Here is a 23,127-nt window from a genome sequence, read left to right as displayed (position 1 = left end):
GGTCAGATCCCATCTTCTTCCTTACCATCAGTATCCTGCAGTCCCCTGCGGCCACTGGGTGAACCAGGAAGTAAGGCAGAAATGGGGCAAAAGAGGAACTCAAGCTGAAGGAAGCTGCCAATATTCCTCCTGCCTCTCAAGGACACTCGCAAAGGCAACAATAGCTGAGAAAAACATTTCCAACATTGAGATGGAAACTTTTGAGCAGCTGCTGAAGTAGCTCAGTTGGGAGAGCATTAGACTGAAGATCTAAAGGTCCCTGGTTCAATCCCAGGCTTCAGCAGAGCTTTTCCTAACATAGGTCCCAGAGCAATTAGTGACTTGTTGGGTCCTTGCTGCTGGCAAATGCTCCTGGAAAGGACGTTGTCAGACCTTTCCGGACACCTTGGTGCTTGAAGGCTTTTCATTTCTTCTCTTGCTCTTCCTCAGCAAGGGGAGGGTGAAAAGACCCCATTGTGCCCACTCTCATCCAGTCAACTACACAGAACTTGCTGAGAGTTCCCGAAAGTCCACTGCTCCACCCGCTGAGCTAGTGAAAGGCAGCTCTTAGGGCCTCTCACCACCACTTTCTCTAGGTTGGCCTATCCACGTGTCACAGCACATGCCACACAGGTGGATGGCATTGCAGGGGAGGCTCAGAGGAAGCCAGCGGAGATTCTGTGGTGCACTGGTTATCCCAAAAGTTTCCAAGCTGAAATCAGCAACAAACACAGGATGTCATTTGTGTCCTGGCATGTGTTCCTGCTTGTATGGCTGGCCTGGAGCCTGGCATTCCCTGCCCCTATGAGTGCCAGCAATCAGACAGCCTGCGGTACCTTTCAATGAGCCAAGGGAACACTTTTGTTCTAAGTGAAACAAAAACCATCCACCAACAGCCTTGGCCAGGGAGCCTGTCCTTCCTCTCTGGCTGCTATGAGCAGAGGCCCAAAAAAAAGGACACAGGCTGAGTGGCTGGCAGGGAGCAATCAAGAGACCTGATGGGAGGCGACTTCAGCATTCACAGGTGGTGTGGATGGCAAGTTAAAGGAATGTGGATTGGATAAACGGACGGTAAGATGGATAGAAAGCTGGCTAGAAGGTTGGACCCAGTGGGAAGTGATCAACGGCTCAATGTCGGGATGGCGGTCGGTTTCTAGTGGAGTTCCACTTCGGTTCAGTTCTGGAGCCTGGTCTGTTCAACATATTTATCAATGACCTGAATGAGAGGTTGGATTCCACCCTCAGCATGTTTGTGGATGACAATGAGCTCGGGGCAGAGGTAGATATGCTGGAGGGTCGGGCTACGGTCCAGAGTGACTTCAAGAAATTGGAAGACTGGGCTGCAAGAAATCTGATGAGGTTCAATAAGGACAAGTGCAGAGTCCTGCACCTGGGCCGGAAGAATCCCAAGCATTGTTAAAGGCTGGGGTCTGACTGGTTCAGTAGTAGTTCTGCAGGAAAAGACCTGGGAGTTGAAGTGGACGAGAAACTGGAAATGAATCAACAGTGTGCCACTGTAGCCAAGAAAGCTAACGGAATATTAGGTTGCATCAAGAGGAGGGTTGCCAGTAGATCCAGAGACGTGATTATTCCTTTTTATTCGGCTTTGGTGAGGCCGCATTAGAAATACTGTGTCCAGTTCTGGGCCCCCAGTTATAGGAAGGATGTGGTTACACTGGAGAGGGTCCAGAGACGGGTGACCAAAATCATGAGGGTGCTGGAGCATGTGACCTATGAAGAAAGGTTGAGGGAATTGGGACTCTTTAGTCTGCAGAAGAGAAGACTGAAGCGGGACTTGATAACAGCCTTCAACTTACTGAAGGGAGGCTGCAAAGAGGCTGGAGAGAGGCTGTTCACAGTGGTCACGGATGGTAGAACACGGAACAATGGACTCAAGTTGCAGTTGGGAAGTTCCAGGTTGAACATTAGGAAAAACTTTTTCACTCGGAGGGTGGTGAAGCATTGGAATGGTCTCCCCAGGGAAGAAGTGGAGTCTCCATCCCTGGAGATGTTTAAGTCTCGTTTTGAAAAAACCCTGGTGGGGCTGATCTGATGGGTCTGGTCCTGCCTTGGGCAGGGGGCTGGACTTGATGGCTTTTTTAGGTCAATTCTATCCCTGTTCTATGATTCTAGTGCAGCCACCCCCACCCCTTTGTCCTATGGATTGAACAGCTCTGATAATAGACAAACCCCCAAAGGACCATCACTCCTTTGCTTTCACTTAACCCAGCTCTGCCCTCTCCACCTCAGCTGCTGCTCCTCGCATGGAGTCTTTTCCAGGAGCACACACCCAGCTGGCTGCAGTTCTCTCCCAGAGGCCAAGGGAGGAGGGTTGATCTCACATCACAGGAGCTGAAGAGGGAGAGGGCGGGAAAGGGCCTCTGAGAGAAATCCTGAGCACGGACTTTTCTCATGTGACTGGGGAGGTTGAACTGAGGCTGTTTCTTGTGGCCAAAAAGTGGGTGTGTCAGGAGAGGAGTTTGAAGCTGTGTCTCCCGACAGACACCTGAACACCCAATTGAGGGCAGGGGAGACACTTTGGTCAGGCACTTGTGAACACTTTGCCACATGCATTTGACTTTTACAAACTTAACTCCTTCAACTGTGTGACAGAAGGTTGGAAAGGTTTTTCTTGGGGCCTGGATAGCTCTATTGGTTGAGAATGAGCTGTTTCCATGCAGCGTCAGGGGTTCAAAGCCCATAGTGGGCAGTTTTCTTCTTGCATTGATTGTCTCATCCCACACAGCAATCTTCTCACACCTTTCACTGACAAGTTGGCCTTTGGCAGCAAATGACTGTTCTTGTCCTCAGCTCTAGCAGAAGCGAGTACATTACCAATTGCTATTTCCATCATCTTTGGAATGTAGAAGAGGATTTTCTTCTCTTCACTTCTGTTTCCACCTGCCCAAGGAGAGAAGAAAACCTCTCACCAGCTGACTCTCCCCCTTGGGTGCTCTGTAGCTTCATGCCCTTGTGCATTCGCTCCAGCTGTGCACAGGGGGTATAAATAAGACACACCTATCCAGGTGAGGGGAAGGAAATGTGGAGCTCACAGCTCATGTTACTCACTTCCAGAAGGGCAAGAGAGTCAGGGTTCAAAAGTGTTTTGGGAAAAGTCTTATTGAGAAGAGGAAGATGAAAGTTGTGTTAAATAAACATTGGTCCTGCTTGAGGGCCTGTGGCTGTCTGTGGGGCAGGCATGATGGGAAACCTCTTCACAGTGTGTAACAGTGGTGATTTTCAGGGGAACTTTTGCACATTCTGGGAACAGGAGCAGAGAAGTCACAGGACCTGCAGCTCATAAGCCATTACCTGTGCACAGGCGTAGAGCTGGGTAGAGCAGTAAAGGCGTAACAAGCCTGCACTGCTGTGTGGAAGGGGAAACTGAGGCAGTCTTACTGAGAAGTTTACCTCAGACTGCAAGAGTCAGAGTCCTGAGTCCTGTCCATTACACAAGAGGAGCAGCTGCTTGTGCTTAATTGACACTTTTCTCCCCCAGCTTAATGTGCTCTACATTTATGGCTTGTTTCCACCTGCTCAGTCCCCTTGGCCTGGCAGGGCTGTGACTGTGCTGCTGGACCTCCTGTGCACTAGGATGGAGCCTGGGAACACCGTGTCTGCCTCTCCTAAGTGCTGTGGGTGCAAGCACTGGCTAGAAGAGAATCCATTGATGGTGTTGCATTATGGTTTCCTGTTTTGTTGAAGGAGTCCCTGGGCGGTGGCAGGAAACAATGAGTGGATATGAAAATTGATGGTTGGAAGGTCTGGCTGTGTTTCGACTCCTTGTGAAATAGGGAATTGGAGAAGTTATTGCACCATTGTTATTGGCAAAGTTTTGAAAAGTTCTTGGTGCCCTTTGCTTGCCCATTCTTCAAAGAGAATGTGGCTGATGCACTGGCTCCTGAGAACACTTCAGAAAAGCACCAAACTGTCAGTGTGCGCTGCAGTGTTGTGGTTTGCACTTTGGCCTAAGCTGTAAGTAGTCACTTGTTGAGGAACAGTGCTCCTGTCTCTTGTTATTTCTTCTGTGGGGCCAACTCATTTCCGGAAGAATCCTTAAGAGCGCTGCCTTCCTCCTTGTCAGTGTGGTTTTTTTCCATTCATGAAACTTTTTATATCTAAAGATGGGGCAGAATAAGAGCCAATAAGAGATCCCGTCTCTTGGGTGCTTGATTGCCACCTACTTTGCAAATATGAGCATAGAAGAATGAGCTCATGGGAATAAGGGGACTTCGAAGTAGGCGGGGTCCTTTCAAAAAGGAGCCCTGTCTGGACGCTCCGCGCGGCGGCAACAAGTGTCAATTTCGAAGCACCGCTGCCGCCCGCATGCTAATGAAGTGCTGAATATGCATTTCAGCGCTTCATTAGTAAACTTCAAAATGGCCATTTGCATGGCCATTTCGAAGTTTGGGGCACGTGTAGACGTAGCCAGTGAGTGCTGCTTTTAGCTCTGTCAGCATGGCTGAGTGAGTGAAAGCACCTGGTTCAAAATATGGTCTTTACCTCCCACGGGTGCTCTGCTGTTGAAAGAGAGGTACAGGTTCAAATCCCACTAGTGACATCAATTTGATTTTTTCAACATCCCCAACTGGCCTCTTTTCAATGTCTCTCCTGACATTTCCCCACCCCTGCTCCAGGTTTCTGTGAGAGCAGTGGCAAGACTGAGGAATAATTCAGACATGAACTTCTTGGGAAAGTGATGGTGAAACTCCTACTCTGGCAGTGCGGCCACACAGTCAAGTGGCCAACACCCACCATCTGTACCAAGCTCCTGCTCTCTGCTCTGAGAACTGCACGAATGCCAGGCTTGTAATGCACCAAAGGGGTTGTATCCCCATGTGTCACCAGCCCCACCTTGCAGCTGAGCCTTGGGTTAGTTGTTTGGGCTCAGTCTGTGTCCAGAACAAGGCTATGGAAAGGGGATGGAGCCACACGCCTGTCTGTGGTGCCTGCAGCCCCCTGAGGGGGAGAAAGGAAAACAGGCTCAGTCCCCCTCTCTGCTCACACAGGGGATGGAACTGCTGTGCGGAGTTTCATAACATCAAGGGGCTCAGAAAGAGCCAAAGGCATTAACTGGATTCCGTCACTCCCTCCATCAAACTCCCTCTTAAACTTCCCTGTTTCCTTCCGTCCCCTATTGCTCTGCCGCTGGCTTTTAAAGCTGCTCACCCAGCTCAGGCCTTCCCCCTCCTCAGCCACACAGGGGCAGGCTGAGCCTCAGGCTGATCAAAGGCAATCAAGGGAACAAGGAATCAAACCCGCCCAGACACACAATCCCACCTGACACCATCACTGACATGACCCCCAATCAGAATCAAACTTCACACAGTCCAGAAAACTCACTTCACTCCCACCAGACCATAGTACACTCACGGGCACCTCTTCAGCAGCACCATCTCCTGCTCTCCCTCTTACGCTCCCCTGGCTGCAGCCCCCTGTCCAAGACCTCATATACAGTCTAACCCTTCTGATGGAAGGAACTGGGAGCAACCAGGGCTGGGTTCATCTTCGAGGGCTTCCTCTTCATCCATCTCACACTTGAGCCCCCACCCAGTAGGCTGGGAAATTGTCACACCCCCTGGGCACCTCGCACAGGCAATGCTTCCCCACGCGCAAGCACAGAGTCTGAGTGTAGAAAAGGACTTTTAAGAAAAGAGGCAGAAAAGTCAATTAGCAACAGCTTGGGAAAATTATCACACCCAGATTTCATAACCAATCCTCAAGTAACTGGCCCAGGTCAACTGCATTGAGAAATGTCCTTGGCCTCTCAGGCTCACGAGTCCACTACAGTCAATCCACACACCCAACTTTCTCTGCACCTCTGAATTCAAATGCCCCACTTATGACTTGGTCCAGTCCATGTGGGCACTGACACCTCACACTGATGAATTCCCTCATGTTACATATGCTCCAGTCCAGTGTTCTGCTTGCTCTTCCCAGCCATCTGCCAGTTGTCCACCTTCTACTTCTCCTACCAACTACCCACAGGTCATGCCACCTGTTTGCAACTGTGTGTCTAGTCTGAGGCAAAACCCTGTGATTTAAAATTTTGATATCTATAAAAGGACAGCCTCATAGAAAGGCATTAATACCCAGCTCTATCTTCGAACAGGCAAGAGGGACTGGTCAAACAAGACTTTAAACCAGGGAGCCCTGTGCAATCCATGTCTTACGCAGTTACATCGACTGCCCTGTCCCCCACAATGACCTGGGACATTGGTGAGATTTCACAATTCTTCTGCTGAGTGTTAGCATAAATTGTGATTTTACAACAATGACTTTACATTCGAAAACAGCTCATTGCTTCCTTGCTACCCATCAGGCTTTGTTTGCAAGGTATCACACATGCACACCTTTGCATTCTCATGCAAATTATCTCTGGGCGACACATTCCTCCCAGCCTTCAGCAGCATTGAGTTCCCGCTGGCACATAAATGACATCAGCAACCTAAATTAATCTATCCAAAATCAGGCCTAATTGGTCTAGAAAATCCCTGAGGGGTACCAGAAATCATTCCCTTTTTGGCACGTTACAAAAAGAGACTTGGGGAGAAAAATCACCTACTTGAGCAAGTTCCATCTTTGTGCTGCAGCCGCCGTCAGTGTTCTGTGTAAGGTGTGGGCTTGTGTGAGTGCTCAGCAGAGATTCCAATGCTTCCCAGCTGGTTAGCAGAGCATGTCCACCTCGGTATTTTTGTGTCCACTCATGGTGTGCATTTGCTCAGACATAATGTCTGGGGGGGTTGGGGGGGGCAACAGAACTGTGAGAGGTTTCTAGGGAAGGGACAAGGGGACATACTCCACATTCCCACCAGGGTTGGGATGGGGCTGGGATCATGAGGAAGTGAGGGCAAGGGAGGGGTCCAATACGCTTGGGTTAACTGAGGCTGCAAGAAAGGAGGGAGGGGTTGGAGGCAGATTGGGTGGGAGCAGGGCAGCAATGTTAGGGACTGTGGGCGGATGTGTGGGGAGAGCTGTGGGACACTGTGGAGGACATGTTGGGCAAGGGCTGTAGAAGTGGCTGGTGAGAGAGTGGGAGGCTGGGCCAGCTGGGTGGTCGCAGCCTGTGTGAGGGTGTCCAGACAGCCTGTTATCCAGTTGGGCTCCATCTGACCTGGTGGTATCCCAGGTGGGTCCCAGGAGGCTGTTGAGCTCCTGGAAGTGGGGCAGATGGTGGCCGCATCATGGGCTTGGCAGTAGACCTGCCACAGTTCCTTCACTTTGCTCCATCGTTGGTCTGCTTTGCAGGTGGGGTGTCCCTTGGAGCTCAGGCCAGTCAAGAGGTGGCTGAAAACTGCAGCATCCTGGCACCAGCTTGTCATGTGGAGCAATAGCTCCTCATCCCCTCAGAGCACCAGAATTCCTTGACCTTGGCCTCACTCCTGGCTGGGTTTCTGAAACCCCTCAGATGGGTTGAAGGGGAGGGTCTGGGGGATACAAGGCTCCAGGTCGTTGGCCATGGATTGCCACAGGATTGGTTTGGGGAGCCATAGGCCGTGTCTACACGTGCCCCAAACTTCGAAATGGCCACGCAAATGGCCATTTCGAAGTTTACTAATGAAGCGCTGAAATGCATCCTCAGCGCTTCATTAGCATGCGAGCGGCAGCGGCGCTTCGAAATTGACGTGGCTCGCCACAGCGCGTCTCATCCAGACAGGGCTCCTTTTCGAAAGGACCCCGCCTACTTCGAAGTCCCCTTATTCCCATGAGCTCAGGAAGGAAGTGATTCCACTGTGAGAAGTGTGCCTAGGTGCCGGCTTTGGGAAAGCTGCTGCGTGTAAATGAAAATGTTCTTCTATTTGCACCTTCTTGCAACAACATTTTCTGAATTAGAAAACTATTTTTTTCCTATTTCACACTGAACTTTCTCCAGGGCAGAATGATCCCCCTCCCCCACCATCTGCTGCCCCAGGGCCACAGTTCCCTCGAATGTTCCCTGGGGACGTAGAATACATTTTGCTCTGTGCACCAAGGCCTGGGCAGATGTGCACCTCCAAGAGGAACACCGGCTGCTGCCTGTGGGGCTCTGCTAATTAGCCAGGCAGCACCTGCATCTCTCCTGAGCAGCCGCCCAAGCACACAGCTTCCAGGGACACTGCCGGGGCCGGGGCTGAGGAAAGGGGAGGGCAGCAAAACCCACCAGCTGTCTGGCAGGGTTCCTGACCAGCCTCGGCCCACCGAGCATTCACCAGGGTCTCTGGCCTGGGGGCAGTAATAGTCTCACAGCTGTGATGGCCGAGTGGTTAAGGCGTTGGAGTTCAAATCTAGTGGGCTTCCTGGGTGGAGGTTCAAATCTTGCTTTCAAAAAGGCCTGTGTTTTAGCCACACCAGGACAACACAGCTGCACACGCCCTGAGACACTGCCCAGGGACTGCCTGGGGGCCGTCTGTGTCAGAGGTGAGGGGAAATGCTGGCAATGTGGGCTGGTCACCATGCGGGACACAGGCTGGCTGCTGCTGGGCCCAGCCTGTGTCAGCCCAACAGCGCTGCACTCACCTGTGCCCCCTGCAGAGCTTCTGCCTGGGCTGAGCAGGCCCCAAGCACAGCCAAGGGTGTAGTGCCCTGGCAAGGAGGGGGCAGCCCTGGCTCAGCTGCAGAGTGGGACGTGGGCAGCTGCCTCTAAGGGAAGGGCCTGTTCCCAAGGCTGGTTCAGGGGCTCTGGTCTCTCCCAGCTCCTGAGCTGTGCAGTACACAGCTGGGAAAGGGACAGACACTTGCCCGAGGGGGAATGAATGTCACAATCTCCTCTCTGCCCCAACAGCAATAGACTGATCTGCAGAACCAGACACAGGGCCTGGGGCAGGTCTCCATGTGACTGTGCCGAACCCTGTGCAAGCTCTGGCTTGTTTTGTGCTTGTCTCCAGCTGGGGAACAGCCTCTTCAGGACACATCTCCTGCCCCACATCTAAAATTAGCCCCACAGTTATGAGACCTCACTGAGGATTTGGCTGATTTCCTCCCACCTTGTGACGCTGCCTGTAGACCACACGCTGCTTTGGGGGTGTTCTTACTGAAGGTTTGGTGGTGGGGAGCAGCCTGGCTCAGAGACGTTATGAAGATTCTCAGGCCACATACGGTCATGGTCCTCCCCTCCTCTTGCACTGCCCTCAGGTGCTCTGTGGGTTTTGAGCCATCCCATAGAGGTGTCAGTATCAGCAGGACAGGTGAGCTGGGCTCCAGCCTGGGACTCCTGCTGTCCCATGATTTTTTTACCCTGGTCTTGGTGCTCCTTTCTTTAAGTGCCATGTGTGCAATAGGAATAGCCTGGCACCTCCAGGACAAGTTGTGAGGGCATCAGGGGCAGCCATGAGAAACACAACCTCAGACCACATCTATCTCTACACACACTGGTGAGTTCTAGGTCACCAATATATTGCAGGTGGATTGGTGAGTCAGCCCAACCAGACACCTGGCTCCAATGGGCTTCATTCATCCAGCAGGAGGATAAAGCACTCACTCGGGTACTCCTGGGGATAAAATAGCCAAGCCTTTGGAAAAGAAGAGGTATACAGTAGAGAACCACCAGGTCCCACTGATATTTGAACTCAGATTGCAGAATTGAAAGTCCTGAGTACTGCCCCTTCCACCATGCAACCCATAAGCAAGTGTATTTTCTGAGCACCCATGACTTTTTCCTGGCTGGTGTTGGGGAACCCTGTTCCCCTGGCGTACAGTGTCCCCCAAAGGTCCGAGGCTGGAGGTCAAAGCAGTGAGGCAAGAGTGAGATCTAAAAGGAAACTTTATGATGCATGCATGCAGGCTGCCAGCTTCCAAAGAAGTGGGAGCCATGAGAACCAGTTCCAAGGACTCTTTCCAGTTTGTTTGGACAGTTTAGTCGTTAATTGTCTTCTTTAACATATGAAAGTCTCAGCAGAATTGCCCTGAGACGTGTCTGCAAACACCAGCTGTGCTTGAGGCCAGTTTACACTACAAAGGTACCTGATAACACAGACAGAGGAGCCTACAGGATAAATTGTCTCTAGGCAACAAAATAGGGACTTCTCGTTGACAGGGTGGGGACTTCAAAGAAGTGCAGATGACCCCCTTGTACCCGCTTACAGAGTGAGTCTGGTTAGTGTGAAAAAACCTCTTTTAACCCTGACAGCAGTTTTTTCCCCCACACACCTTTTTGCTCTCTTGTCACACCACTGTCAGTGTGGAGGGGGCCTGCGAGGTGAATTGCAGGAATGGTCCCCTGAGCTGCTCATGAACTGTATGCAAGGAGGCATCAGCTCATCTCCTGCTTCTCAGAATTTTTTTCTTGTTGTGAAGAACGTGCCAGCAGGAACTCAGTGCTGCTGGGGTATTGGGGAATGTGCCCTTCAGAGGTCTTTGCCACGAAAATGTAAAGGGGTGCCCATGTGGTACCTTGTAAACAAAGCCTGATGGGAGCAAGTGAAGCAACGATTTTTCGTCTATTGTAAATAACTTGTTGTTGTAACGTGACAATTTGTGCTGTCACCCAGGGTAAGAATTGTGGAGTCTCACCAATGCTTGAAGGTGTTGTGGGGTACGGGGCAGTCACCACTGCCATGTAAGATATGGGTTACACAGGGCTCCCTCCATCAAAGCATTATGAGGTGGAAAAGGGGAGGAATAGTGGTTGATTGAGCTTGCTGGAAGCCTTTGGGTGATACAGCAGGAAAACTGGTGTGACTATTTCTTCCCCCTGCTGTTGGAAGGTAGAGCTGGAGATGGGTCTATAACTATTCTGTAAGAATCCATCCTGGTGAGACTGAGATGCTGTACGTAGGTCCAGAGCTGAATACCACTCGGGACTGAAATCCCCTGTGAGTGGGTAGCTGAAGCCCTGGAGTGCTACAACCCCAGGGTTCTGTCCACTGCAAAACCCACAAGAGAGTAGAGGGGCATCTGGTGTGAGAAGCAGCCAGCAGGTGTGCTGGCGGGTGGGCAGCTGGCAAGGGAAGCGGAACGATGGTCCAGCACAGAGGTTGCATTACCTCCTGTTCAGTGAGGGAATGCGTCAAGGGCCCCATCGACACCAGCCTCTTCCTTTCGGAAGGGGCATGGTCATGAGTGAGGTCAGAAGAAGCAAAGAAGGTGCCTCCATGAATATTCAGTGCCTCATTAGCATAACGGAGGACACAGGGATTGAAAAGTGCCACTTTCGAATCTTGTGCCGTCTGTGTAGGGGGGGCCTGTCGAAGGGACCCCCTATTCTTCAAATGTCCCTTCTTCCTGTTTAGTTTTATGAAGGGGCGAGTGTAGACAAGTCTAAAGTGATGTGTCAGGGCCTGCACGGACTGGGCAGACTTGTAAGTGGGCCATTTGAAGTGGGTAGGGAGAAAGTTTGGGTGTGGATTCACTCTTTACAGTAGAGGACTGCTGAGCCTGAGAGGCAAAGGGCGCTGCTCCATCTAGTTTAGCAGGGACACTTAGTTGAGGGTTGGTTGCGAACTCTGGGTGTGGTATTTCCCCAAGCTTGTGCCATATGACTTTTCTGCCTCTTTCATTAAAAGCTTATTTTCTCCACTCAGACTCTCTGCCTGTGAGTGGGGAAGCATTGCCTCTGCCAGGCGCCCAGGGGTGTGAGAATTTCCCGGGCTACTGGTTGGGGGCTCCAGCCGGTTCTATGTGAGGTGGATGAAAAGGGACCCCTGGACGTTGAAACAGGCCCTGGTTGCTGCCAACTCATTCTGACAAAAGGCTTACATGACACAGCTGTAGACCATCTCATTAGAGTGAGCTCCCTCTTGAGTCCCTCAGTAAATCAAAGGGGTGACCGTGCTTCAGTCTCTTTCATAGAGTACTAGAACTGGAAGGGACCTCACGAGGTCAACAAGCCCAGTTCCCTGCACTTTACCTTGCACAGACTCCCCAAATGTCAATCAAAACCGCAGCAGCTAAGATGAAACGTTAAAAAGCATTTATTCCCCACAAGCAGATTAGTTGCATGTGCTTCAAGGTGCTATTGGTGCTGGAGTCCAGAACTGCTCCAAGAGAAAGAAAAGAGAAATTCTGGTCTAATTCCTAAATGTTCTCAGGCTGAGCCAGATTGGAAGGTTTCCCTTCCCCATAACTTCTGGCAGTTTGTGCTTGCTGGGATGGTTTTCTGGTTTGGACAAGTCAAAGGTTTCTTTGTCTTTCCAACACTGTTGCTGCCTTCAGTGTAGGAACAGGAGGAGAGGAGAAACGATCATGTCAATGTCCCTTATTTTACATGCTCCTCTGGGTGCCAGAAAGAACCTCGGTGAGTCTCAGCGCCAGGCAGCTCACGGCGTACAGCCCATTGAGCAGCTGCCTTTCATGGGAACTGTGACTCTGTTACCTACATGTCCCTTAGTGGTGAATGGCCAGGGATGGTAACTTGACATCTAGCTGGGTGTGGGTCACTCCTTTGTTGCTACTGCAGAGTTAGTCCATGGGTGTTTCTCAAAATCACAACAAAGAAAGAACAAATACAAAGAAAGAACAAATGTTTTGTCTTCCAAGGTAAGAAACGTACATTTATGAGAGAGAATTTTATCTTCATTGCTTCCCTTTGCTTGAGTACCCCAGTGGCCTAATGGATAAGGCATTGGCTTTCTAAGCCAAGGATTGTGGGTTCAAGTCCCATCTGGGGTAAAGCCCCTCTCTCCCTCCTATTAGTTGCAAGGCAAAGGTGGGGCTTTCATCAGTCAAATAGGGTCCTTGCAGCAGTGGCCCTTTTCAAGTGCAGGAGGCTGCTTTTATGCTATTGAGTTGTTGCGTATTGACATCACTGCCTGATTAGCATCTGTTCAGGCTTCCCAAGCTCTGCACCCCATCCGTGGGCAGGACTGACTCTCCCTCAGCAGGAGAACAGCAGGTTTATTAGCTGACAGGACACAGCATCTTACAGTAGAGTCAGTACGGTAGGCAGAGACAGCCAATCCAATCCGTGTTGGGAAGAGGAGGCCCTGAGGGGCCCCCAGAGCTGGGGCCTTGCCCCCTCCTTTGTCTCTCTCCCTCCCACCCCAGATGAACTGCTCCCAACTCCCAGTTTCAATTTAAACTCCTTGGGCTCCACCTCCCCCTTTGTCTGCAGTACAAAGGTGTTACCTGGTCACCAGGTTACCCTCAGCAGGAGCCCCACAGTCTCTGTGAGCCACTCACACACACACACACACACACACACACATACCCCCCTACATCACAGCATCTTCTGAAGTGGCGCACTCCCATAGCCCCTGCAAAAGAGAGGCTCGTGTGGCCACATCCCACGTGTGTCAGACAGAAGTTGGGTTGTGGAGAAGGAGAAAGGGGTTGCTTGAGAAAAAGCAGATCCTGAAAATGGGCCACTGTGGGAAAGGAAGAGACTCAAATCTGTGGGTACCCAAGAGGCTCCTGTTACCACCTGCCCTCAGCCTGAGGAGACTGCTGGAGTGAACTCTCTCCCGCTGGCAGCACAAGCCCTCTCCTCTTCCTGCCCTGGGCTTTGCCGTTCCTCTGTACGTAAGTGACAGACACTCGCTTTTGAGTCATTGATCTTCAGGCCCCTGCAAGACAAACCCGCTTCCCCGGCTCCTTTTCCTCCCCCATGCCAGAGTGGTTTTACAAATGGAGTTTCATTAAACTTTCTCTCTCCAGAACAAAAAAGCAGTAAAGTAGCACTTTAAAGACTAACAAAATAATTTTGAGGTGAGCTTTCGTGGGACAGACCCACTTCTTCAGCCCACAGCCACAGCAGAACAGACTCAATATTTAAGGCACAGAGAACCAAAAACAGTAATCAAGGTTGACAAATCAGAAAAATTTATTATCAAGGTCAGCAAATCAGAGAGCAGAGGGGCGGGGCGGGAGGGGAGTCAAAAATTAGATGAAGCCAAGTATGCAAAAGAGCCACTGTAGTATCCCAGAAAATTTGCATCCCGGTTCAAACCACATGTTAATGTGCTGAATTTGAATATGAAAGAGAGTTGAGCAGTCTCTTTTTCCAAAGTGGAATAAAAATTCTTCAATAAGATGCAAATTCTTAAGTCATTAACAGAATGGCCCACTCCATTAAAATGTACACTGACTAGTTTGTGAATCAGGAATGTTTTGATGTCCATTTTGTGCCCATTAACTCTTTGTCTGAGAGAGTTTGAAGTTGTCAACTTTGATTACTGTTTTTGGTTCTCTGTGCCTTAAATATTGAGTGTGTTCTGCTCTGGCTCTGCTCTGAAGAAGTGGGTCTGTCCCACGAAAGCTCACCAGAACACTCTGCTTGGAGCCAGCCCCCGCGCCTCTCAGAGAAAGGGAAAATCCAGTGGAGAAGATGACTTGGCTGCACCGGGGGTGAAAACAGGTTCTCAGGGATCCCTATTTCTGGGTGTTTCAAGGAGGACAAAGAGGGCTTGGTGTAAGTGTTAGCCTGGTTGTCTTCCGAGCAGGTGGGCTGAGCTCAATGCCTGAGTTTCTTCCTTCCCTTCTGATAACAGATCAGTCTGTACAGTGGAAGTGTTGGGAATGTGGCAGCAGGAACACAAGGTTACTGAGGCTGGGATTTCCTGAGGCTGGGAGGAATGTGTCTCCCAGAGATCATTTGCATAAGAATGCAAAGGTGTGCCTGTGTGATACCTTTCAGTCAAAGCCTGATGGGTAGCAAGTCAGCCATGAGATTTCTTCTATTGTAAACATCACAATTTGTAAAATCACAATTTAAGCTGACACTCTGTGTAGGAGCTGTGAGATCTCACCAGTGGTCTGGGTTGTTGTTGGGGACAGGGCAGTCACCATAGCTGCATAAGACATTGATGACACAGGGCTCCCTGGTTTAAAGCATTGTAAAGCAAAAAAAAATAAATAAATAAATAAAAGGTGGTTGTTGTTTTAGCTAATGTGCTGAGGGCTTGTCCATGTGTTTGTTTGGCAGATATAAACCTATCTTGACTAGCTTTTCTTGCTTGTTAAAAGAAAGAGCTGGGTACTATAATATTCATGAAACCCCACAGAAGATATTAAAAGCTGAAATTACACAGTAATAGTTAAGGCCCTATAAAGCTGAAATCACAGGGGCTGCCTCAGGGCAATTCTCAGCAGTGTAATAGATAAGGGAGTGACAATGGTGACTGGCAGGGGGCTGGAAGGAGGAGTGGTGGATGATGGTGGGGAGCTGATAGGAGGCCAGTGGCTGGCAGGAGGCAGCAAGGGGATGCTGCAGACAAGTGGGCAGCTTGTACTGCCCTGGTGATGTACGTGTGGGCTCTGGGTTTGGGACTGCACTGCCAGAGGCCCTGTAATTGTGTTTGTGGTAAAGGGCCAAGAGCCCCGGCAAGAGACGAGGTTCTACTGCATATGGGGATGGGATCTTGGAAAAGGGGTTTGTCTCTTCTTTGCTTAGATACACTGCATCTGTCACTGTAACCTGGGGGTACGTTATGGTCATTAAACAGGCTGTTTCTATCTCAGACTCTGCGCTTGCGAGGGGGCAGAACCGCCTTACAGGCACCCAGCACGGGGGTGAAATTGTCCCAGGCCACTGGGTGGGGGCTGAAGCTGGTTGGTTGTACCCTTGACAGGAGACCCCCCAGGAGCTGAGCCCGGCCCTTCTGGCAGCACCAGGCAGAAATAGAAGGGTTACGTGAGGAAAAGGAAAGGAAGAAGAAAGAGCGTGTTGGTTTGCGGGGGCTGCTGTGCTGGTTTCAGGTTTAAACTGCTGGCTGAGGAGGAGAGTGGGCCAGGCTGGGGGCGTGTCTGAGCCAGGGGACAGACCACACCAGCGGGAAATGGTGGCCTGACAACTACTATCATTTACTGCAGCTAACTCAGTGCAGTGCCAGGTTTGTGGTGGCTGCTGGTGGGGGGGAGGTAGTGGAGATTAGGAGGGGCCCCTCCCTTAGTAAAACAGTGGCTGGCTGAGTGGGAGGAGAGAGCAGGAGGCTTTCAGCCACAGCCTCCCTCAGAGCAGCTGAGGTGAACACAGCAACCAATTCCCCTTTGGCTTGGTGCCTGGGGAGGGCTTTGAACCAGTGGGGGACATGGGCCAATTTCCGGGAGGTTCCTCTGAAGGTGAGATACTCTTGGTGGAGCTCCAGTGAGCCTCATTCACAGCATGAGGAAAAGCCCCACACTCAGGTGTGCCTGTGGATAAAAAAGGCCCAGTCCTTGAACAGACAGAGATTTACAGCCAGCCCTCACTGTACCAGGAGATCCCACTGAGCTGTCAACTCAGACTGCACAGATAACAATTCTGAGTGAGTGTTGCCCATTACACCAGGCAACCTGCAACTTAAGCCTTTTCTGGACAGGCTTGGGAGGCCGGCACCACGAACTCCTGGGCTGGCCAGACTGTCACATTCACACTCCTTCTGAGAGAGGTCAAGTTACTTCTCCATCGTAACAAAACTCTCACCATTTTCCACTGGTGACTAGCAAGGTGGTGATGAACTTGACTGCTGCTGAAGAGGTCCCAAATGCTCCTTTTCACGGGGATTCCTTAAAGGAAATAGATTTTCATCTCCCTCTTCAGTAAGTGGGGGGGTTGCACTAGATGTTTGAAATGGATTTAAACACCGCACGTTTCCCTCTACAAATGTACCAGCCCTGTGCAAACCCAGCCCTCAGCTGCAGTCAGTTCCCAGCCTGCGAGGCTCAGCTTTCTGCTCCATTGATCGCACAGAGGCACAATATGACGTGCACAGGCAGGGCCTGCTCACCACGGGCTGTGCTGGGCAGGGGAACCAGAGCCAGCACTGGGGGAGTCAGGAGTCTGACACACAAAGACCTCATGGTGCAGAACAAGCTCACAGCTCTTTGGCTCCATCATAGTCAGACAGCAGCAGCGGGACCTGTCCCAGGCACAGGGACAAGCCCGTGGCTCTCAGCAGGCAATATTCACCAGGCTGGGGCAGAGCTGCCAGGAGCCCCAGAAAGGCCCCAAGCCCAGGAGCAGCACAGCCCTACCAGAGAGGAAACTGCAGAAGTGACCAATGCAGCAGCAGAAAAGGCCCCAGTTCCTGAGCTGCAGGCATTGGCCAGAGCCCCTGAAAGCAAGACCTGAGTGAGCCAGGCTAACAGCAGCCCCACTGCCATGGGTCAGAAGGTGGCGCTGAGACGAGCATGCAGTGACGCCTGCCCCAAAGGCTCATGTCGTAGTTAACCTTGGGGCTACCAGAGAGGCTACAGTCCTGGTCTGCAAGATGAGGGGTTTCTTACCTGGGACAGCTGCCTGCCATGTCCCCTGCTGCTCTGCTTGGCCTCAAAAAAGAACCAAACCCAAGAACCAACCAGAGCAACAAAACACGTGCAGAGACTGGAACAACTCAGAGTCCTGAGCGTGAACTAAACCAGACGGTGACTGTGGCAGGACATCCCCCCAGCACAGGCTTGTGAAGGAATCACTGCCCAGGCTGCACCTGGAGGAAATGACGAGGAGCACAGAGCGATTGCCAGCAGGAGCAGCTGGGGCTGTAAAGGCAGGATGGATGCTAGTAACACAGAGGCTGCTGGGAAATGGCCATCACTTGAAAGGCTGAGGGTTCATAGCCAGTAGAGCCAAATGAAGGGGGAGTTGTAGGAAGCAATGCAGGGGAGGAGCAGTGGGAGCTGGGAGGGAAAAGCCAAGAAGTGCTTGAAGTAGGGTCCCTGCTGGGCTGGAACCAGAGGGAGAGTGGGCCTGGGTTCCCCCAACAGCCCCTGTTGGCATCGCATAGATTGGACCTGTGGCAGGGAACAAGCGGACTGCCTGGGTCACTGTAGGAGTGAAAGAGAATTGAAGGGCCTTTAGCTCAGAAGATGGGAAATGCCAAGTTATCCAAAACACAGCTGAGTTGCACGATGGGCATTGGTGGTTTCTGCCAGCAAGATGCGCTGCCACAGTGAAGAGAAGGGGTGTAGTCGCTGGCAGGGGCCTCATCTTGGCAGAGTTAATGTCTGGGCTGAGCCATCCAGTTCCATTCAACTACTTCTTCACACTGAGCAAATGAGCTGAGGAAGAATACCTGCAAGGCCACCAGCTGCCCAGGGAGAGCATGAGGAAAAGGGCTTGTCTGGGATTTGAACACAGGACCTCTCCCACCCAAAGGGAGAATCATACCCCTAGACCAACAAGCCCCCTTTTGAAAAGATGCCTGGGATATGCTCCAGGACCAGGTTTGAGCAAACAGCCAGTGCTCTGAGAAGTTCTGCATCAAACTTCTGATTTCCAGGGTCATTTCCAAGGTCTCTTCACAGGTCCAAATCAAGAAACTAACTTCACATTCTGAACAGGTCACAAACCACTCTGAATGGGAGAAAAATGTCGGGAACAACACAAAGTCAAGGAGAGCAGCAAACACACTCTCTGGGGGCAGCATCAGGGAGTTCAACTCAAGACTTTTTGCTCTCTGAGCAACACTCAGACTTGCAAAGCAAACCCAGCTGTGGAGGAAGAACAAACATCACTTCTCACACCCACTGCACCTGACCTCACCTCCCAAACCTTCCCCACACTCCCTCCTGCCTGGAGTGAGATTCACACACTCTGAGCTGGATGGACTGGTGATGCTGGGCTTAGTCCTTCATAGCCCCTTTACCTGCCTGGTCTGTGTGACTCTACCCAGCACAAGCTGAGCTCACCCTGGTGCCTTACAGAATCCAAACACCAGCAAAGCTGGGCAGGCCCACGTGTTAGGGCTGGCAGGGAGTCAGGTGTGGGTTCTTGGTCTCCTCTGTGCTGCTGGGCCTGGGCTCTCACACATTTGCTGAGCTAGATGTGATGGTGCTATACATGCAACAGGGATGGTTTTGTGAACTGCAAAAGTCTGCAGCTTGCTCGTGTTTTGGCAGATGATCATTCAGAGTCTTTCAAATGTGTCATATTCAGCCGCATGGTGTCTGCACACTTTGTAAATGTGTGTGCAGAGAGGATGTCAGTTACCCTGTGAATTCACAGCCAGAGCTATTATCTCCTCCCTCGGCCGGATATTGCTCTACAATCACCACCGACCTTCCAATCTCTGCATCTCCGTTATTTGTCTCCAGCTGGTTTTTGTAAAGGAAGAATGGACTTTTCTCATCCTTCTCAGGGCGTCAGAGAAATGTGGCCCGACAGCCAGTTGCAGTCAGGAGCGGGAAGGGCTGGGGTTGATGTCTGGAGGAGGAGAGAGGCAGAGATGGGGCAGGCGATGAAGCAGCTGGAGGGAGGCAAGGAGCACATGGCAGCAGCCTGCCAAGAGTCACAGGTTCCCAAGAAAAGTACAACTGCAGGGCCCATAGGGTAATGGGCAGCGCTCAGGGTTCTCATTCCTGCAATCTGCGTTGAAATCTCAGTGGGACCTCGAAGTGCTGGGATGGTTGGCTGCAAATCTCTGGCTCTATCATGGTTGTGCTTCTCCATCCACATGCTTGTTAAGAGAGGGGTTTGGGCCTCATGGTGGATGAATGAGGTGGACTGGAGTTCAGTCTCTGATTGGGCTGGGTCACTGACATAGCTGCAATGTGTGGAAGTGCAGAGGAGACCGTGACTGCCTTCAGGCCTCCATAAAGACCCACTGTGGGGCTCCTCCCCCTCACTAAGGCCACGCCCACATGAGGACGTGGCCGTCAGGGCTGGGATGCAAAACTCAGGACCACTTCCCCAAATGTACCTTCTATCCCCCATCTGACACTGTGTTCTGCTAAAGTTGTCTGGCTGCCTCCAGCATGGGCTGAGCTCAGGGGCAGTTGGCTCCCTCACTCAGTGCATCCCAAGGCCAAATCAGGGCAGGGCTGGGTGCGGTGCTGTGTCTGAGGCCCTGTGCCCCATTAGCTGTGGGCTTGTTCAACTGCTCAGGAGAGATTCCAGTGTCACTCAGCTGATTCGCAGAGTGCTCACCACTGAGGCTTTTGTTTCTGTTGGTGGTGCTCATTGGTGCATAGTTCAGAGCATATCAAATTTATTCCACACATGGATGGAAAAGGCTGGAGGGAACATTGTCTGTGGGTGTCCAGCCAGGCCAAGGGAGGGCTGTTCATTGTGTGTTGGACCTCACTGGGAGTTTGGGGAGGGCAGCTGGGGCTGCTGAGCTGGGTGTGTGGCTGGGTTTGTTGGGTTACATCACAGTGGTTTTCTCTTCTGAGGTGTGGTGCTTTTTGTGGGGGGAACTCTTAGCCCCATGACACACCTCATGCAGGAGCATTTTCTCTTTGTGCCAACGCATGTGGTTGGGATCCAGGACTCAGGACCCTTTCCCCAAATGTACATATTCCCCTCCCACCACACACATCTGACACTGTTCCACTTCAGACTCTGGAGCCTTCACTTTCCCTGGCTGGTGCCTCAAACGGCTTGCACATGTGGGGGGTTAGCTCAAGCGGTACCTCCTCCCCTTTCAGGTGAGGCAAGAGTCACTTCCATGTCCATATTCTCCCACTGCTGGTTTTCCTTTCCCAGTAGCCCAGTGTTGTCAGCCCGCAAATGTCTCTCTCTTCTGCAACTTTGGCCGCCCTCTTACTAAAATCAGCCACGACAAACTTGTTCAACCTAATTTTGTAGTGCAGACAGAGTCAGAGGCATTTGAACCAGGCTGAATGGGATTTCTCGGGTGCCACATGAGTCTCTGCTGAAGTGTGGCTGTGCGTGTTTGGCTTAGGTACTGGATTCCTGTTTCTATGACTTCCTCGCTTCCTAGAGAGGGAGTTCTTGAGGCCAGGAGACCTGGCAAGGAAATGAGAAGCAGAGAAAGCCAATGGAGCTGCTGTGGAGGGCTGGTGCCCTTGGGAGAGTGATCCTGCTGCTCCTTCCTGTGTAAGGAGAGCTGTGCAGTGTGGGCTTAGGGCAGGTATCTCTAAGCTTTGGGAGGCTGGGTCCAGGGATGTCCAACCCTCACCTGCACTGCTTTCTTCCTCATTGGTTTTTTTCCTTTCATGAAACTTTAACACTTGAGGGAGAGTGGGGAATAACAGCCAAAAAGAGCTCCCATCACTTGGGCGCTTGATTGCCACTTATTTAACAAATCTGAGCAGAGGAGAATTCCAACCCGCAGACTGCGTCTGCATTAGCAAGTTCTTTTGAAAGATGTTTTGAAAGAAGGGGGCTCTTTTGAAAGAGCCCATGGATCGTCTGCGCTCTGAAACCATTCTTATGGAAGTCAATGCAAAGAATGCAGTGCTCCTTTTGAAATCAGTCTTCCTTCCTGTTTCAGGAAGAGCACCTCCGGGGACGCGCTTCTACACGGCGGTTGGAGTCCGGAAGAACGGTCTTCCAGACTCCAAATCATGTGGCCGTATGCTAATGAGGTATAGGGAATTTACATCCATGGCTCATTAGCATATTTCAGGCTGTGTATTACCAGGCCACTTTCGAAGAAAGTGGTCTGTGCAGAAACGGCCTTAGAAGGGCCTTTCTTTGGAAAGAACAGTTTTCATTTAGGATCCCTGGTGCGTTCTTTCGAAAGAGCTGGAGCTGGGTGGCTGCTCTCTTTTGAAAGAGCAGATCACACTTTTGATTCTCTTCTTTGTGTGTGGACACACTCTTTGAAAGAAGCTCTATCGGAAGAGATCTTCTGGAAGGGCTTCTTTCACAAGATCCCTGTAGGGTAGACAGAGCCTCAGTGTGGCAAACTGGCAGCTCCTCCTTCATCCATTTCTTTTCAGCAAAGGATAAAGTACCTCCCATCATTAGCTCATATCAGGGTGATTATGGGCGAAAGCCAGCTGTGCTGGAGAATGGCTCTTTGGTGTTGAATGGGTTATGCTACAGATGAGGACAGAGAGAGTCAAATCTGCCTGACTCATAAAAAAACTAAGCAAAGCTAGTATTGAAAGAGCTTTACTTTCAGCCCTGAGAAGATGGACAACCGGTCAAAAGCGCTAACCTCCAGACATTTCCCCTCTCTCTCACTTGCGTGTTCCAGTCTCCCCAAGGAGGCATGGGTTCAACTCCCATTTGTGGCATCAGTTTCATTTTCTGCATGCCAAACTGGCCTCCAGAGGCTCCTGGAAAGAACTGACCTATCAGCCCACTTCCACTTGCTGGCATCTTCTAAGCTTGCACCAAGCCTTGCTTTGGATTTCTGTTAGAGCAGTACCAAGACAGGCATAACTCAGACATGAACTTCATGGGGAAGCGATGGTGAACCTGCAGTGTCAGTATGACACTTGGAAGTTGCTGAAGGGGAGAATTGGCCTAGTGAAGTGGTGCGTGTACACAGCAGCCCTTCCTTAGTAATCTCCCCTGGCCCTGATTACCGTGTCCCCTTTTTAGTTAGGGGAAGTGTAGAGAAGCCCCTTGAGGCACCAGCCAGGCAAAGTGATGGCTCTAGAGTCTTGTCACATGGGTGTGTTGGGAGGAATGTGTCGATTTGGGAAAGGGTCCTGAGTCCTGATCCCAGCCACATGCCTTGGCACAAGGAGCAATGGCCCCTGCATGAGGTGTGTCAGAGAGATCAGTGTTACCGTCTCAAAAAGCACCACATTGTTGAAGCAAAAGACTTCTCTGTGTGTAGGCAGCTAACATTCAGCTTTATTGAATTCAACAAGGCAACAGATGAGCCAAACTGGACACCAGTAAAGCCAGGTCCAGCAAGGCTGCTTGATGCAGCTAACTCCAGTATTTTATACCCTCACACAAACAAGTCCAGAGCCAGAAGGAATTAGTGAGAGAAACCAATTCTTTTCAGAGAGAAAAATGTTATCAGCCAGGAGGAGCAGGTACTAGGGAGTAAGAGCCCCAAATCCAGAGTTCATTAACGCATTGCACTCAGCTCACCCTCCCTGCCGTTCCCAAATAGGCCAGGAAAAGCTGAAGCTCTTGTGTACGTGCAGAACTAAGAAGCAAGAAACGGCGTCTATCTAAGATGGCTTCCACAACACCGCAGAAAAGAAAACCACCGTGACGTAACCCAACAAACCCAGCCGCACACCCAGCTCAGCAGCCCCAGCTGGCCTTCCCCAAACTCCCAGTGAGGCCCAGCACACAACAAACTGCCCTGCCTTAGCCTGGCTGGACACCCACAGACAATGCTCCCTCCAACCTCTTCCTTCCATGTGTGGAATAAATTTTATATGCTCTGAACTATGCACCAATGTGCACCACCTATGGAAACAAAAGCCTCAGTGGTGAGCGCTCTGCTAATCAGCTGGGCAACACTCGAGTCTCTCCGAGCAGCCACACAAGGGCACAGCTGATAGGGAACCCAGCCACAGACACAGCACCGCACCCAGCCCTGCCCTGCCCTGACTTGCCTCACTGCAGGGCACAAGGGCTCAGCTCCCTGGGGTGCACTG

At 51.2% G+C, this 23,127-nt stretch overlaps 3 non-coding genes across 3 annotated transcripts; 2 read left to right on the top strand and 1 right to left on the bottom strand.

The window, feature by feature from the left end:
- The first annotated feature begins 210 nt into the window (after nt 1–210).
- TRNAF-GAA (transfer RNA phenylalanine (anticodon GAA)) lies at nt 211–283 on the top strand. Its single transcript has one exon. It is a non-coding gene; the product is annotated as a tRNA-Phe (tRNA).
- Nucleotides 284–12,491: 12,208 nt separating this feature from the next.
- On the top strand, nt 12,492–12,564 carry TRNAR-UCU (transfer RNA arginine (anticodon UCU)). Its single transcript has one exon. It is a non-coding gene; the product is annotated as a tRNA-Arg (tRNA).
- A 5,358-nt stretch (nt 12,565–17,922) lies between these two features.
- TRNAP-UGG (transfer RNA proline (anticodon UGG)) lies at nt 17,923–17,994 on the bottom strand. Its single transcript has one exon. It is a non-coding gene; the product is annotated as a tRNA-Pro (tRNA).
- Nucleotides 17,995–23,127: the final 5,133 nt, after the last annotated feature.

Source organism: Carettochelys insculpta, chromosome 7, assembly GCF_033958435.1.
Source record: "Carettochelys insculpta isolate YL-2023 chromosome 7, ASM3395843v1, whole genome shotgun sequence".
NCBI classification, from domain to species: domain Eukaryota; kingdom Metazoa; phylum Chordata; order Testudines; family Carettochelyidae; genus Carettochelys; species Carettochelys insculpta.
This window is presented reverse-complemented; position numbering and strand designations above follow the sequence as displayed.